Source organism: Polypterus senegalus, chromosome 6 (genome assembly GCF_016835505.1).
Source record: "Polypterus senegalus isolate Bchr_013 chromosome 6, ASM1683550v1, whole genome shotgun sequence".
Taxonomy (NCBI): Eukaryota; Metazoa; Chordata; class Cladistia; order Polypteriformes; family Polypteridae; genus Polypterus; species Polypterus senegalus.
In genome coordinates, this window is record NC_053159.1 from 24854479 (window position 1) to 24872720 (window position 18242).

General features: G+C 39.0%; 1 protein-coding gene across 3 annotated transcripts in view; it reads right to left on the bottom strand.

Annotated features, from left to right (window-relative positions):
- The window catches only part of casz1 (castor zinc finger 1), a 600579-nt gene that overhangs the window by 310991 nt on the left and 271346 nt on the right, over positions 1-18242 (bottom strand). The gene's annotated exons all lie outside the window — the stretch shown is intronic.

The following is an 18242-nucleotide window of genomic DNA, read 5'->3' on the forward strand; positions in this document are numbered from 1 at the left end:
AGACTAAGGAGATTCAGAGTTCAGAAAGTTTATGGCAGATGGGAAAAAGCTCTTTTTCAGTCAGTTTGTGCGTACACGGATTGACCTAAAGCGTCTGCCTGACGGAAGGAGCTCAAACAAAGAATTTCCAGGATGAGGTATGTCCTTGAGAATGTTTTTGGCCCTTCTCACACAGCGAGTCTTGTACAAGAGTTCGAGTGATGGAAGTTCAGTCCCAATAATGGCCTCTGCTGTTTTTACGAGCTACCGCAGGGCTTCTTTAGCAGCCTTGGTGCAGCTGTTGTACCTGCAGGCCATCATGCAGTTATTTAAGATGCTCTCTGTAGTGCAGCAATAGAAATTAACCAGCAGCTTCTAGGTGAGGTCAGCTCTCCTTAGCTTCCTGAGAAGATAGAGGCGTTGTTGTGCTGTGCCTCTTATAGCCAAGTTGTTGTCAGCCCAGGACAGATCCTCTGAGATGGTGACTCCTAGAAATTTAAAGCTGGAAACTCTCTCTACAGCATCTGCATTGATTGTTATCGGACTGTGATTGTTTTTTTTTTAATGGTCCTAAAGTCCAGAATAACTTCTTTGGTCTTTTTGGTATTTAAGACCAGGTTGTTGGTGTTGCACCATGAACCTCTTCCCTATATGCAGCTTCATTGTTGTCTGTAACAAGCCCAATGACAGTCGTATCATCTGCAAATTTAACAATAATGTTTGATTGGTGGATGGGTTGGCAGTCATGGGTGAAGAGTGCATAGAGAAGGAGACTTAGTACACATCCTTGCGGCACACCAGTGCTCAGGGTAAGGGTGGAGGATGTGTGTTTGCCCATCCTGACAGACTGGGGGCGGTTGGTGAGAAGAGACCAGGTAAACAGTGCCCAGGTCCTCCACAGGAAATCCGAGGGTCTCCCAGGCCAGATAAGAGATATGATCTCACCAGAGCATCCTTGACGTGCTCCTGTATCTTCTTCCAGAAGGCTGTTCCCAACTGAAATGGTCGGAAAACCTAGTTTTGTAAAATTTGAATTGCTTGTATGGAATGTTATCTGATTTTAATAAATTCAACAAAATGTAAAAAAAAAATGTTTGCAAATTTAGGACAGGTTCTTGGAGATAATGGCTGTTCTACTAAATGCAAACCACAGCAGAGACCCTTTATTTCTGTAAGCAACGTAACAAATGACAGACACAGTCTTTGCCAACCTCCTCTCCCAAATTCATTAAAGGAGCAAGCGTGCTATTCTTGATTGATATTAAAACAGAGAGTAATAAAAATAGGTGATTACGTTAAAAAATAAATACAAGTAAGAATGAAGCACCAACAAAGTGTTGCTGTCATTTGACATACAAACCTGACCAACCAATTCCACTGTCTTCCTTTTGAAAGGTCAGTTCAAATCGAACCTTTAACCAGCCACAGCATTTTACAAAAGTCTTCTTACTAGACCTTTCTCCTTGGATGTTAAATATTTTTTTCCTAACTGAGTGTTCCACTTTCTTAATTTATATCCTGTCTATTTTAAGAGAGGTGTCATGGATTTAAGAATCAGATAATCTGATTTTTGAAAACACGTGACCAAGATGCCTCCTTTCCAACTGGTCTGCTGTACAAATACTAAAGAAATGTTTAATACCTGAAGGTACAAATTTATTTAAATGATTTTTCATTTACACTCTTTATGAGAAATATGTTTTAAACTCCCTGAGACTCAAAACGGGATAATTGGTTTAAAAATGTATGCATGAACTCGTGTTTTGAAATGTTTGCAGACAGTTCACTAGTCCCAGATCCCTGCATAAAGATGAGGGTGACTAGAAATCCATACCTCATAAATTAAAGGCCAGACACAGACAACTTTGGTCCAGCACCTGCATGTAGAAGCTCTTTACAAAAGCCGTTTCTAAGTACTACTTCCGACGAGAGGAACAAAGAAACAAACCACACCTTAAAATTGGGGATTCGTCTTTTATCAGGGAAGACTTAGGCATAAAAGTTATGTGCTGTCATGCTAAGCAGTATAAAAGAAACAAAGAAAAAAAAACTCCAAATCAGCTTTATCTATGGAATTATAAATCAAAATATAATAATTTTAAATATACAAATAAACATGAAATAATTATCCTAAACATGTTTGCCGTGCTGACTGCAGGAGAGCACATTTAAAACCTTCTGCGCAATATACTTAAAACTATACAATGAACTTGTTAGGAGTGGGAAAACAGTTGGCTTTCTGGTGTCGGTCTCATTATTTTAGAAAGTCTGCTTCAACAAAGGTGTCACTGAAACCAAATTCATATTAACACTTTTAGGCGTTAAGTATGTTAAACAGAGAGAGGATTTGCTGACTTGTTGACATAATTATGCATTATACATGAATTTCTCATATGACAGTGTAAAAGTTTAGCACCGGCTAAATATTTGCACCTCTGCTAAACAGTTATTTCTCATTATAGTGCAAAATATTTCAAAATTTAATTTATACTCTTTAATCCTTCAGGAATCTCATGAACATTTTAAAAGATAAGCACACATACATTATAGAAGTCATTAAATTAAGCCTATCCAACCTTGTTCAAAGCCTATCTATCCAGAGTGGCGTCTCTACGGGCGGATTGGTGGCACTGTGGCTAAAGGATCTGGCCGGGTAACTTGAAGGTTGCCAGTTCGAATCCTGGCAGTGACAGAAGGAATGCTACTCTGTTGGGCCCTCAACCTGCAATTGCTCCAGGGGTGCTGAATTAATAGCTGACCCCAAAAAAACCTCTCTGCAGAGTAAGTTGGGGTATGTGAAAACTAAAAAATTCCTAATACAAGCAATTTTATATGAGGATTAAAAATCACTAAGAAATAAAACTTTGCTGAGTTCATTGAATCCAGTTTGCTAGGACAGCATTGGTTTAAAGGCAGGAGCCAATCAGATGTGGTCTGTGAGTCTATAGCAGGACATACTCACATATACACTCAGGCCAGGCCAGTTTACATTTCCCGATTGACTGATATGTGCGTCTTTGGGATGTGGAAGGGGAAGATAAATCCCCACACATACAAAGGAGGAACATGCAGACTCCATTTAAACAAGACTTTGTGGTACTTTCCAAAAATTCTAGTAAGTCCAAAATCCTACCAGTGTTGACTAAAAACGTCCCAGACTAACTCCACCAGGACATTAGCTGACTTTGCTGCAAGTGGTAATAACAATAACAGCATTTATTTATATAGCACATTTTCATACAAAATGATGAGGCGCAAAGTGCTTTACAAGATGAAATGTTCAATATTATATTATATATAAAAGCCAAATACCACAGACACACTCATCATGAAATCTCCTGAACCATGTGGACTTGGGACTTGAAATTTGGAATGTAGGTTACCCTTGCCCCATAGGTGCTTGCTAAGAAACAGTTTGAAAAATTTCGTGGTCCAAGCGCAAAATTTCTTATAGGTTTTTAGACCCATTTGTATGTCTGTCTGCTTTCACGAGAACTACTTAACGGATTTAGATCGGGTTTTTTCTATAATTTGCTTGCTTGTCATTCCGGTTGATTTTGCGACTTTCTCATCTCGCTAAGTATCATAGTTTGCTTGCAGTACTGATTTATTAGCGTGAAACTGAGACAGACTCATTGGACTGCGGGGCCCTCCTCACTCACGTATCTGCCTCAGGGCAAAACCTTAACTCCACTTAGTCAGAGAACGAGAAAACTACTTAACAGATTTAGATCTTTTTTTTTCTATAATTTGCGTGAACATTCCGGTTGATTTTGTGACTTTCTCATCTCGCTAAGTATCATTGTTTGCTTGCAGTACTGATTTATTAGCGTGAAACTGAGAGAGACTCATTGGACTGCGGGGCCCTCCTCACTCACGTATCTGCCTCAGGGCAAAACCTTAACTCCACTTAGTCAGAGAACGAGAAAACTACTTAACGGATTTAGATCTTTTTTTTTTCTATAATTTGCGTGAACATTCTGGTTGATTTTGCGACTTATCTCATTGCGCAAAGAATCATAGTTTGCTTGCAGTAGTGATACATTCACGCTAATCTGAGACAGGTGCTGCGGGCCGAGGAGAGGGAGAAGAGTGATGTCAGGAGTAGGAAGCTGGGCCGGGCCCTCCTCATTGTCCTGTTTCACTAAGACGCGGGCGAAGCCGTGGGGGATGGCTAGGACTGTATATATTGTACACTGTCATGTAGGTTTTATCACCAGCTATGGGATCCATTGTCCTGAATTTGAATTATGCGTCTGGATGTTTTTTATTTGGAGTCTGAACATTCTGCTCTTGTTTGTGCGGCTTTTCCTCTGACAGACCCAAAATAGGTAAGATGGCCCAGAGTGTGAGTGGGCCTAGTGATGAGCCGGCATCCTCTACCCAGGGTTGCTTTCTATCTTTCACCCTGTGCTGGCAGGACGGGCCCAGGATTACTGTAAGCAGGTCCGAGAATAATAAACACAAAGATCCTCAGGTGTCAACGTACATGCAACATAAGTAAACGTTACCCCTTATTTCTTAAATGTATCACACCATGTCAGTTATTTCCGAATGAGAAATCTGTCCATTAGCCACTGGGTCGAATTTAATTATTTTATGGAAAGGAACCAGACTTCAGACGGAAGGCAAACAGACAAACAGCAAGTAACCTTCAGCCCCAATAGTTTTTTGATTGTGCAGAATGAACAGATATCCCACGATTTGCTAGGAATCCTAAATAATCCTCCGAATAAACTATACGTTTTTCACAGTTCACATGACCCAGAACAGACTTGAACATTTTATGGAAAATTTGTGTGCAACAAAGAGTGCCAGGATATGCAACCTGGAAATGTTAATACATAGGATGCCTTTCATAAATATTACAATTTAATAAATTGCATTCAAAATGCCTTTTGATAAAGAAAAAAAAAACGAATAATCAGTAGGTCCTGATTTTTATATTAAGACGTTAAACTGAAACTTCAAAGGCACCATTAGCTAGAATCCACAATGTTCTTCACAGATAATTTTACTAGCGCGTTCAGACCGCATGTGCCTAAATTAATCTGCTTCATTATTTCACGTCTGCCCCTTTAACAAAAAATGGCTGTATCAGCTCTTCAAAATCTTGTCATCCTCCACCCAAACCACCACACGTGCCCTTTTTCTGTCTCATTTTATTACTCTGCAGTGATCCTCTTAAGAAGATTTTGTCTTCAATACACTACCATATGTTTTCAGTTAAGCCTCATTTTTTTTTTCCCTATCTTAGTTTTAAGATGTTCGTTGTTCTGCCAGACGTATTAAAATCTTTTTCTTTCTTTCTTTTTTTTTTTTGGCAAAGCTTCTTGCTATATTTTTCAAAATGCTGCCATTTTTAATTAATTTATGGCCACAACAAAAAGAATTCATAATTTTAATAGCATTGTAAGTAATTTTAAGGTAATCCATACCAGATTTGGATATTAACCTTTGAAAAAGAGTTCACACAGATATTAAATTGTAGCTTGCTTCAATGAACATTTTGTGGCATCGGCTGGGATTTCACCTGCTACAAAAGGAAAATATTTTAAAAGACCTTAAAGGATTTTCAAAATCTGCACTGCGCTCCTTTACATCATTGATTATCAATGGCAAGTAAAATAAGCAAATTATATATTCATTCCAGTAAACACTTTTATTCCAAAAGCTATTTAAGTACAGTCGGTAGGAACTCATGTTACTGAAACGCAGGCGTCAGAGATTTTGCATACTGATATGAGGCTAACGACAGCAAAAGTACCAAGTAGTGTGCTAGACAGTAAGACTTTATGGAGTTTCAGAACTCGACTTGATGTTATTTTAGAAGAATTCACTGCATAGGACTGGCGAGCTTTGTTGGGCCAAACGGCCTGTTCTCGTCTCAATTGTTTTAGTGTTCTAAATTTTCTTCATACCCACCTAAGTAAAACTTTAATTTTAAAAATGTATTTTCATTAATAGATTTTTCCTGTCCGGCATTCCCAACTCTATTCAAAAATCTTGCACAATTCACCACACTCTCTAAATGTTCCCCTGTCGCTATTTATTAATTAATTAGCTTTATTTTTTTGTCTACAGCTTCCCTTAATTGTTGTGCTTTGTTTCTACAGTACTGTATTTAACTTATTTTCTGTCAACAAGCAAAATATGGGCATAAATCCAAAAAAAAAAAAAAGAATGTGCCAAAGACAAACAAACTAGTAAGGTGGTGTGAAGATATGCAAGTTTGGATGAAACTCACATTGCAAACAAGTTCGTGGAAATTCTGTGAAACTTCCCTGGCTTAATACGCCAGCCCGGGATTATGCAAGGTCAAGAAATAAGATATGAACTTTAGTAAAGTTTCGGCAGGAACCTAAAAATGTCTTTCTTTTAAAAACCGCAAACTCAACAGATAATGGATGCCCCTTTCTTTTAAGGCCGACTTTCCATGTCTCACCAGATTACTGGAGCTTCTTCTGATCATCCACAGGAACAAGCAATTAACCATTCATACCCGCTTTCTCATACGTAACACAATACACATTTCTATCCTACTAAAAGAGCTTTTTTTTTCCCCTTGTAGGCATATGTTGGGATTCGAGGGCCATACAAAGTTTATGTAACGCTAATCAGTGATGCTAATTGTATGTTTTTTTTTCTTTTAGTTGGCACTAAAACTTCAACACCACTACGGAGAACTGCATTTGAACTGACACTGATGCACTAATTGTTATTCTACTGAATTCAGCAAGCACAAAGTACAGCAAAAACCAGAAGGAAAGTAGACACACTAAAAACATCTAGTCACAGCTACTGATTATTTAATTACACGAGCGAACAAAATGTTATTTGTTTCTGCCTAGACTTCTGCTACCCTAGAATCTGTATTTAACATACTGAAAATAAAACTCTAAATGAGGATGCAAACTAGGGGTTCATCAGCACTCTAATATAGAGGGAGAACACTAAAGCATTAATCAGCAACTGTCAAACATCTAGTATTTGTAAAAGAAAAAATATTTCAAAAATCGCTTCTGCAAAAGTGCTAAATAGTCAAATGTACAGCCAGAGCAGCAGTCATTTCATTTGCAATTACAGGTAAATTAAGAGGACAATTTGAATTGTTAAATTCTTCAGCGTGTTGCGAATCCAGTGAGTTATCATAGCTTAACTGGATGCAGAGAATCTAAAACAGATTTGTGGTAAAGATGGAATGGAGGCCACAGACAAAGGGGTTGTTGGGAGGGTTCAAGGACCACATTCTTTTCATTCAGAATAATAATACTACATTTTATTTATATAGCGCCTTTCCCATGCTCAAGGCACTTACAGAATATAAGAAAGAACGGCAGGGTATGCAGTATATAGCATTGTACAAACCAAATAAATAAATAAAGAAGATTAAGACAGTAAATTCAGAGAAAGCCTAACAGACAACATAACTGATGGTCTCGCACACACACACAGGTTACATGAGCATCTCGACAGAGAGGTAAACTGAGAGAAGGGGAATGAAGTCAAGTAGAGCTAAAAGCCTTCCTGAACAGATGAGTTTTGAGTTGTTTTTTAAAAGAATTCATGGAGTCAGCTGACCTGATTAATTTCGGTAGATCATTCCAGAGTCTGGGCGCTATACAGCTGAAGGCCCTGCTGTCACCCATGGAGTGTAGATTAGTGTGGGGCACAACAAGATTGCCAGAGTCAGAGGACCTTAGTGGGCGGGCAGGCACATAGTGATGGAGAAGGTCACTGATGTGGTTTGGCATGAGGTTATTTAAGGCTTTGTAGGTTATTAGTAGGATTTTATATTCAATTCTGTAAGACACAGGGAGCCAGTGAAGACGGAGCAGGATGGGTGTGATGTGCTCGCTGCTGCTGGTTCGAGTGAGGACTCTTACAGCTGAGTTTTGAATAAGCTGGAGCTGTGGTATAAGATTAGAAGGGCCACCTGCCAGCAGCGAGTTACAATAATCGATGTGGGATGTGATAAAAGCATGGATAAGTTTCTCAGCATTAGAAAAGGAGAGGAAGGAGCGAACACAGGATATGTTACAAAGGTGAAAGTAAGAAAGTTTCAAAATGTGATTTATGTGGGCGGAATAAGAGAGGGAGGAATCAAAAATGACACCAAGATTCTTTGCAGTAGAGGCAGGTCTGATGAGATCACCGCCAAGATGGACTGGGAAGGAGCTCATTTTATTAAGTTGCACTTTAGTCCCAATTTGCAGAATATCTGTGAAGCGCTAGCAGTTCAAAGTCAACTAGTGCTGGACATCTGAATAAGGCCAGATAGGAATACAGAAGAAATGGTAAAGCATACTTTAAGAGAATACAGTTTTTCAAAATCAAAAGTGAATAAGAAGGAAGCAGGAGATATCTTATCACTATATAAAGGGTTGAAATAACAGGACTCTGGCCCTCTGCAAACAGGGAAGTAAGGCAGATCAAACTTGTAGGGTACACGTCAGAAGACTTCAACGAGTGAAGTATGCAAAACACGGGATAGGAAAGATATCTTGGCAGAACAGAAAAAAGCAACCAAGAAAACCAAAACATGTCAGAAATACGCAAGTGGATTAAATAGCAGAAGACAGCAATACAGATAAAGCAAAGCTCACTAACAACAATGACAAAGTGGAATGAGCATTCAGCATTTGGTAATTTGCTGTTAGGAGGAGAAGTAAGTGTTTTATAAAGCTGGTTCTGTGGGACAGCTGTATACGTGTGTGTTCATTGCAACCCGGATTCGTTTTTACGTATGTAGAAATGCACGTGTTTGTAGTCATACTAATTTCTCTCAAATGGTAATGCAGATTGTAAAGAAATGTACTTTGTGTAGCTAGTTATGATTTGCAAACAACAATACTACGCCTGCTCTGCGTTTTAAATGAACACGATTCAACTTTATTTGTACTTGTTTTGCTGATGTCTTTATCCAAGGAAACCTACAATATTTATGATACAGTCGCTTTCATTTCTTTTGGTTTGGTTTTCCAATTGGAGCTCAGGGAGGTCATGTGACTTGCTCATGGTCACATGGTGCCAGTAGCAGGATTTGAACCTCAGGGTTTGACGTCCAAAGTGCTAATCACTACACTGCACAATGACTTTGACATCCTGGTATCAGGGTCTTCCCTTTGTGCAGTTATGAGTGAACAACAACAGCTGCAAAAAGTTGTTGTGCTGAAAGTTGTTAATGATCTTCCAGTTATACCTATTTCTGCTTTGTGTAAGAACACTTTAAAATATTAAAAAGAGATTTTTGCTAAATTACCTATTGTGAGCTGCACTGTATGTCATGCAAGCAGGGATCAATGGTACCTCACATTCATATATTAGTTGTTAAAAGTGATGAAGACTATTAAATGAGTAAAAACTGGAAGTAGGAATTTATAAAAGATGAATACATTTACAGCAATGAAAATTTCTAAACTCAAAGCTACTAATAAAAATGGTGGCACACTCCTTTTAGGAACGATATCAACATTACTCTATGAATGCTGTTTCTCGAATAACCAAGACAAACTGAGAAGAGTAGCACAGATGTTTCCAAATCTTGGGTCGTGCTTTGGTTCCAATGAGAAATTTGCATTTGTGTTCACAAAAAGTTTACCCAAGAGCTCAGGATTACCTTGTAGTAGATAAAGCAGTAATTGATGGAAGAAAGTCTCGATATGCAATCCCTGACTGTCTGTATCAAATTATCAAAATAAAGTTACAATTAATTGTAGTAAAAAAGTAAATGTTATCACACAGCTAAAAAAAGGTCTCTTGATGAAGGCTACGCACAGCCAAAATGTTTCATTTCTAACCTTCTTCTAACCTTCATTGTATTCCTTTTGAAGATACAGGCAGCCCTTCACTAACTGAAGTATTTGACGCTTCTGTTGGAAATGTGAATCTGAGAAGTACAAGACCATGTGAATCCAGAAGAGGAAACGCAGCTAAAAAGGGAGAAGGGGATGAAAACAGCGTACAAAAGAAAAAAAAAATAAAACAAAAAACTTCCCCGAGTCTGTGGTTAATCAGCCCCTCAACTTCTGTATGTCAATAACAAACCAAACAACTGCATGGCAGGAAGTTACAGGCCTCTTAGCTCACAAAACTTTTTTTTTTATTTGCTGTATTTGTGTTAATTACCTGTCATGGTTAACAGACGTTAGCCTCTGGCAAACCCTCACAATAAACACAATGTTGGTTTTCAAGGAGTTCCTTGCCTTTTGAAAATGGCTCACCCCAGTGTGCAGTTTGCCACTTCAGGGTGCCACCCTTACTTGTATACTGATTACGAACACAAAATCAACCTGCACACTTAAAGCATTTACATACATAAACAAAGTATACTGGGCACGAGCTCGCTGTCGAATTCTTGCTGATGTAATGTGCAGGGCTCCTGGGATGCAAACAAATACCAATCCACTTGGAGTAAAAAAAGCAGGCCACTTTTGAAGACGTGAAAGATCATTTTTATTCATAAGTAGCTAAATAAGTTCTCATATATACTGTAGGTCTTAAGTAAAGTTATGTTTTTTTCCATATTTATGGAGTACAAATGACTGTCAAAAAATGACAGCTTATAAAAATGCTATTCTCAGATACTCTTTCTTTGAATAAAATGCATTTGGTACTGTAAACCGATTACGAATAAACTATTATAGAAAGTTCAAAAGTAGCCTTAAAATTACATAACATTTAAACAATATTTGGAAATTACTAATTAAACCTTTTGCTGGTAAATTAAAAGGCACACAAAGTGTAATACTGTTACTATCATCAAAATAAACTGAATTTCTAAATGTGTTTGCCTTTTGTAATATTGAAAATAATAATATCTTGCTAATGTAATCACCAGGAAACGTGATGTGCTGTATGTTTAAACACCAAAAGGAAACTCCGTACCTTCTTATGAGGTGCACACTAGACCTTAGTAAAGAACCGGCAGGACCTTATGAGCCTCAAGTGAAAGAATGGCGACGGAGAATACACGGAGCATAAGCAGTTCAGAAGACAGCCATATGCACCCCCACAAATACACGCACACACACGCGTGCACACGCGCACAAACACGCGCATACATACACGCACACACACGCGCATACATACACGCACACACACGTACACACACGCGCACACACACGCGCATACATACACGCACACACACGCGTGCACACGCGCACACACACCCACATACACGCGTACACACACGCGCATACATACACGCACACACACGCGCATACATACACGCACACACACGGATTGGCAGTTTAAAGATAACAGATTTTTAAAGGGTCAAATACCTAAAGCTAATGGTTCAGAATATTGAAACCTAATGGTTACTTTTTTCCTAACAGTACCTGGTTGATTTTGCATTTAGTATTTTTACATTTATTGGAAAATATCATAGAATTAATTAATAACAATAATCCAAGTACTGTAAATGTGTTTTTTTGTTAATCTCTGGAATGCTCCTTGAGTTGCATGTAAATGTATGATAAGGTGCCATATAAATAAAGTTATTTAGAGGGGACTGGGCGGTCTCATGGTTTGGAATCCCTACAGATTTTTTTTTTTTTTCTCCAGCCGTCTGGAGTTTTTTTGGTTTTTCTGTCCACCCTGGCCATCGGACCTTACTTATTCTATGTTCATTAATGTTGACTTATTTTTATTTTTTATTGTGTCTTCTATTTTTCTATTCTCCATTTTGTAAAGCACTTTGAGCTACAGTTTTTTTTTGTATGAAAATGTGCTATATAAATAAATGTTGTTGTTGTTATTATATTATTAATAATAATATACTGAATGAAAAAAATCTGTGCATACGTTTATTTTTATTTGGTTTAATTCTGAACATAGACCTACTGCAATTTTTTAGATGGCATCAACAAAATTAGTCAAAAACCATATCTGAGGTCAATAATGAATTATCTAATTGCAAGAATGTTTTAATTAGAGTAATAGGTAAGGCATTACCTGCAGTATCAATTTAAAAGCAGTCTGCTGTTAGTTATCGGTGTCTACCTCTGTATATTTTTAGAGTTCACACAAACGTTCTGTAAAGCACCGACTTTGAAAACAGAGCCAGGCAATGACTTGCTGCTTGGTAAAGCTGAATGGCCACTTTGGAAGCTCTTTCTAGGTAAGCCTCCATTTCTTCCCTGGATTTTTGCAAAAAAAGGCCACAGTGTTATAGATAAGACAGCTGTAGGTCCTGTCCTGTTCATGAGGTGGAGATGTACAAAGCGGTAATAGTTTTTTTTTTTTTTCTTTTAATGAGGCTCTCTTAAACTCTTTAAACTCTGGCACCAAAAACAAACGGGAGATGGACTCCCTTGGTTCAAAGGGACCCGTGCCATACTTCACACCCTGCGGCATGACACACCTTTTAAGTTAAAGTAAATATGAATAAAAATAACATCATACACCTGTTTTGACTCAGAAATCAAAATAATTATACAGCACACTTAAACCTGCTCAAATATTCAATCCATCCATCCCGCTATATCCTAACTACAGGGCCATGGGAGCCAATCCCAGCCAACAAGGCAGGAAACAAACCCTGGGCAGGGCGCCAGCCCACACACACTAGGGCCAATTTAGGATCGCCAATGCACCTAACCTGCATGGCTTTGGACTGTGGGAGGAAACCCACGCAGACACGGGGAGAACATGCAAACTCCATGCAGGGAGGACCCGGGAAGCGAACCTGAGTCTCCAAACTGCGAGGCAGCAGCGCTACCCACTGCACCACCGTGCTGCCCACAGCTATTCCTTTCATACAATATAATACTGTTAAATATCACCTAAAAGAATTTAATTAAATCTTTACTTTGTGCCACCCTTTTATTTCATGTGGTTCTAGTCTTTTGATAAAACAATTCCATTAAAAATAAAAAAGCAATATTAAATTATTTTTTTTTTTTAATAATCTGCAATCACAGACCTTTCTAAAATATTCTGACATACAAACTTTTAAGCAAGAGAGAAAATCAATGTAAACAACTGTGCAAGCAATCAGATTTTCTGTCAGGGCTTCAGGTTTGAAGTACTATTAAATTCCAAATGGGTACACAATTCCATAAATGTATTCTAAAATCAGTTTCATAAAACGCTGCCAAACATCCAATACCAAACAGCAGGCCGGAACGTAATCCCCTCATGCTTTAGCTTGAATCTCACCAGTCAGCAAGACTCATTCCTCGCTGCAGCCCTCTGCACGTATTCAGAACAAGGCCCACTTCTAGACATACAGTACATGCTGGATTAACTAAGCCGCATCTTCTCTAATATTCCCTAAACAGGCCTTTTTTACATGCTTACAGAAGACCACCAATGTTGCCATTCCAGTGTCACGTCTAGCATTCCCAAACATCTACCTCTCCCAAGGCATTGCTTTTCCGGTTCAGCCCCACAGTAGCTGCACATTTCCGGCCCAAACGTTTTTTTTCTTTTAATGGGACTCCTGCCTTCATTAAGCTCGCTGTTATTTCCCACTTTCTTTGAGTTTTTTTTTCTAATACTCCAGAAATAACAAACTAGTTATGTTATTTTTATACTGAAAGAAGCAAGAGTTGATGTCTCTAACAATTCATTATTTTGTTTGCTTCTTGTTTCTTGAAGTTCTGTCAGTATTAGGTTACAATTGAGGATTCCACATCGAATAAGTGAATTAACAATAAAATGACAAAGCACTGTTAAGGATTTAATTAAACCTTCTTCTTCTTCCGGCTGCTCCTGTTAGGGGTTGCCACAGCGGAACATCTTCTTCCATATCTTCCTGTCCTCTGTATGTTGCTCTGTCACACCCATCACCTGCATGTCCTGTCTCACCACATCCATAAACCTTCTCTTAGGCCTTCTTCTATTCCTCTTACCTGGCAGCTCTATCCTTTTCCCAATATACTCAGCATCTCTCCTCTGCACATGTCCAAACCAACTCAATCTCTCCTCTCTGACTTTGACTCCCAACCGTCTAACTTGAGCTGACCCTCTAATGTCCACATTTCTAATCCTGTCCATCCTTGTCACACTCAATGCAAATCTTAACATCTTTAACTCTGCCACCTCCAGCTCTGTCTCCTGCTTTCTGGTCAGTGCCACCGTCTCCAAACCATACAAATAACAGCATTTTTTATAAAAGTAAAGGTAAAAATGAACGTATAATTGGTTGGTAAAAAATCAGCAGCAACAGCAAGGGCCCAGGACAGAATCTGCAGGACCAAAGTCCTCGTGAGCCCACCTTAGACACCTAAGATGACACCATGGATTACTGGGACCCTCACAGGACTCACGAGGTTTGAGATTTTTTTCCACTCGTGGAGTTGTGAAGTAAACAGTGTCTCTCATTACTCCAAAAAAAAAAATGAAATCAGCTCTAGCAGCTCATCTACGGTGCCTCACAAAAATGTCCAACTTTTTCGGCCTTACCATTCGGATCATATCACTCGTAAATAAGAAAATATCTTTTAAATATATGCTAGATTTTTGACACAAACGTGTATTATTTTCAATGTGCTGTTATTTGACTCTCTGACTGAATTCTGCCACATGACAAAGACTCTATAATTGCATTACATCTGTGTTTCAAAGTACTATTAATTAAATTTTCCATGAGACCTGTCTTGGAATATTTTTTCTGCATTCCTTCAAAACCTACCTTGTGAAGGGATGTGGAATTTTTCATGAAAACTTGAAAATCGCTGTCCTATGAGTGAAAAGAGAAACAGCTTCTTTTTTTTTCTGCTCTTCAAAAGAAGCTCAAAAATAGCTCCATATATCAGTGTTAAATATACATCCTACATGAAAAAATTTTAAAAATGCGCATTATTGCAAGGTTTCGAGAGGAAGATTTCTTCAAACTCTCTCAACTCAAACAAATATAATGTACTCTTTCATATGTCAGCTAGTATATCATTTATGAAATTACGAGCCCATGTCAACAATGTGTTTTTGTTAACCCTAACCCTAACCTTAACCCTAATTTGTTGTATTAAATCGCAATGAGCTATCTTAAACAGTATGAAGATATATAAACGTATTTCATTTATTTTCACTCTTTAATTTAGGAAGGAAACTAAATGACATCAAGTGCAGAGGCAGTTACATGCAGTTAGTGGAGTTTTACTGTTCAGTCTCTTATGGATACTGAGAGAACAAACTGAAATTAAACAACTTCCTCCATTCTGAAACTGTCAAGTTTAGGAAGTAAAACTGAGCTTCAGGTCCATAATGAAATACACTCGTGCCTCGATTACATTTGGATGACTCTGTCATTTCTAATGAAAGTGTTCACCATTACCAGAAAAAGAGCAGATTGTGTATAAAAAATGTATTCTTTCATTTATATCTTTGAGCCAGCGAGGAGAGGAGAGCCAGAAAACACCAAGTAACTTAACTAATTTCAGTAAAGAAACAAAAAGACACATAGAAGTAAAAATGAAATAGAAAGAAATAAACTTCATCCATCCATCCATCCATCCATCCATCCATTATCCAACCCGCTATATCCTAACTACAGGGTCATGGGGGTCTGCTGGAGCCAATCCCAGCCAACACAGGGTGCAAGGCAGGAAATAAACCCTGGGCAGGGCGCCAGTCCATCGCAGCAACTGTCTCGTATTTGGCAAATATAAATACTCAAAAGACAGTTACTGTATTTAAGTCATTTGGTTAGATTTCCATATTAATATTTTATTTTGACAATTTCTGCCTTATTGTACATGTTAAAAAAAAACGTTTTTCACCTTTATTGGGTTATTACTGAAGAACGTCCAAATTCTATCCATAAATTAATACAGTTTAAGGGAACAAACCCCGGGCAGGGTACCAGTCCATCGCAGCAACTGTCTCGTATTCGGCAAATATAAATACTCAAAAGACAGTTACTGTATTTAAGTCATTTGGTTAGATTTCCATATTAATATTTTATTTTGACAATTTCTGCCTTATTGTACATGTTAAAAAAAAACGTTTTTCACCTTTATTGGGTTATTACTGAAGAACGTCCAAATTCTATCCATAAATTAATACAGTTTAAGGGAACAAACCCTGGGTAGGGCACCAGCCCACCGCAGGGCACATACACCAGGCACACACTAGGGACAATTTAGGATCGCCAATGCACCTAACCTGCATGTCTTTGGACTGTGGGAGGAAACCCACGCAGACACGGGGAGAACATGCAAACTCCACGCAGGGAGGACCCAGGAAGCAAACCCAGGTCTCCTAACTGCAGCAGTGCTACCCACTGCGCCACTGTGCCGCCGAAATAAACTTTCAAAATGAGTAAATCATTGAAGGAGTGGAGACTCACGCTTCCTTCAATGCAAGTACAGACTTACCGACTTTAATGTTGGTACAGAACAATAAAGCAGCAGTATGCATGATAATTAAAACAAGAGGTAGAACTGTAAAATGGCAACCTATTAGCCTAAGCCAAAAACTATCTGCCACTCCCAAAAGTGACATTTTTATACAGAAACCACAATTACTTTGTGTTCAGACATAAAGTAATACCAGTGTGTAGTAATACTGGACAACGGGTACATACATCACTACGCTGATTGCAGAACACGCTGAAAAAAACACAAATGAGTTTTGTACAAATGTGAGGTGTTTGTTCGTCAGCCGCTCCCAGTAACTCAGTTATCAAACTTTAAAGGATTCCGGTGCTGTCCCAAATGATTGCGTTTAAAATAATGAACTCCACAAATTTAAACATAACTGAACAGCGACACTGATTTAAGCCATGCCATTGCACCAAGGGAGTTAAAATGTTTTCATATTAATCTTTTCAAAGAACAATTTAACAGATAGGACAGCACGTAGTGCTGCTGTAGCTCTGCTTGTCTCGCAGTAAGGAGACCAGGGTTTGCCTGGCGTTTGCATGTTCTCCTCCAGGTGCCCCGGTTTCTTGTTTCTTTCTGTCCGTTTCACCATACCCTGTGTGGCCCATGCCCGGCCGGGACGCCCCTTCCGTATATGTTCAGGGGGAGCAGCCGTGGGCTATTCACGACCTCTCCCTGGACACTAGCGGTGCCTTGGACTCCTGCAGGGCTCCATGGGAGTTGGAGTTTGGTGCAGTCCTGTTGGGTCCTGCAGGTGCCGGCAGGGGGTGCTGCAGCTGGGACTCCTGAGCCTTTGTGTGGAAGTGCAGCCGGAACTCGGCAATCAAGCACCTGGAGCACCTCCGGGTGGACTATCAAAGGAGGCAGCAGCCAGCACTCCATGGCCAGAGTTGGGAGGAGGAGGAGGACGAAGCTTGATGGAGAGGAGCAGTGGTGGTTTAAAGGAGAAGAGTCTTGGTCCTTTTGTGTGTTTTACTGGTCTGCTTTGGGACTGTGTTGTGGCTTCGGGACACGAGGAAGACATGCCCCACAGGTGAAGAAACATAAAGGTTTCTTTGTTTTTATACGTGACTCCGGTGTGAGCCTATATAGCGCCTTTGTTACACTTGTTTCGTTGTTACTTATTCTTTAATATTATTGCCTTATCTCAATTGTTTTTCTTTTCCTGTAACTTTTTCTTTGTCATCTTATGAAGCATTCTGAGCAACACACTGTTGTGTGAAAAGGTGCTATAGAAATAAATGTTGTTGTTTCCTCCCAGAGTCCAAAGACATGCCAGTTAGTGAACTGGTGATCCTAGAGTGGTCCTAGTGGGTGGTTGAGGTGCATGTGTGTGTGTGTGTGTGTGTGCCCAGCGAAGGACTGGTGCCCAGTCCAGGGTGTGTTCCTGCCTTGGGCCCTAGGCTAGCAGACCCCCGTGACCCTGTTCAGGACAAAGCAGGTAAGAAAATGGCTGAGTGACTTTCAAAAATTGACACAGTAGTGAAGAGTCAAGCAAACTGACACCTTTTATTGGCTAACTAAAAAGAGTACAATGGGCAGACTTTCCAGGCAACTCAGGCCCCTTCTTCAGGTGAGTTTTACTTTGTCTCACAGAATTTTCACATCTTACATTACTGGAAACTTTTCAACCACATAATGTATACATAGAGCTATATTTAAAGTTCAGTCTACTTATGTAATTTAAAAACTAAACTAACAACATAACTATGAAAGTACTAACATATCATTAACCAACCGAATAACAAGATGACATTCCACTAAAGGCAGAAATACCTGTAGTTAATCAAAGGGCCGCTGTTTATCGAAATATGAACCGCTCTCAGGATCACAGAAATTATGTTTAAAGTAATTCTGGCAATTTAATACGCAAAGGCCAGCAGTGCTAACAATAAAGCATCTCTGGGTAAATGGAACATAAACATTGGTTAT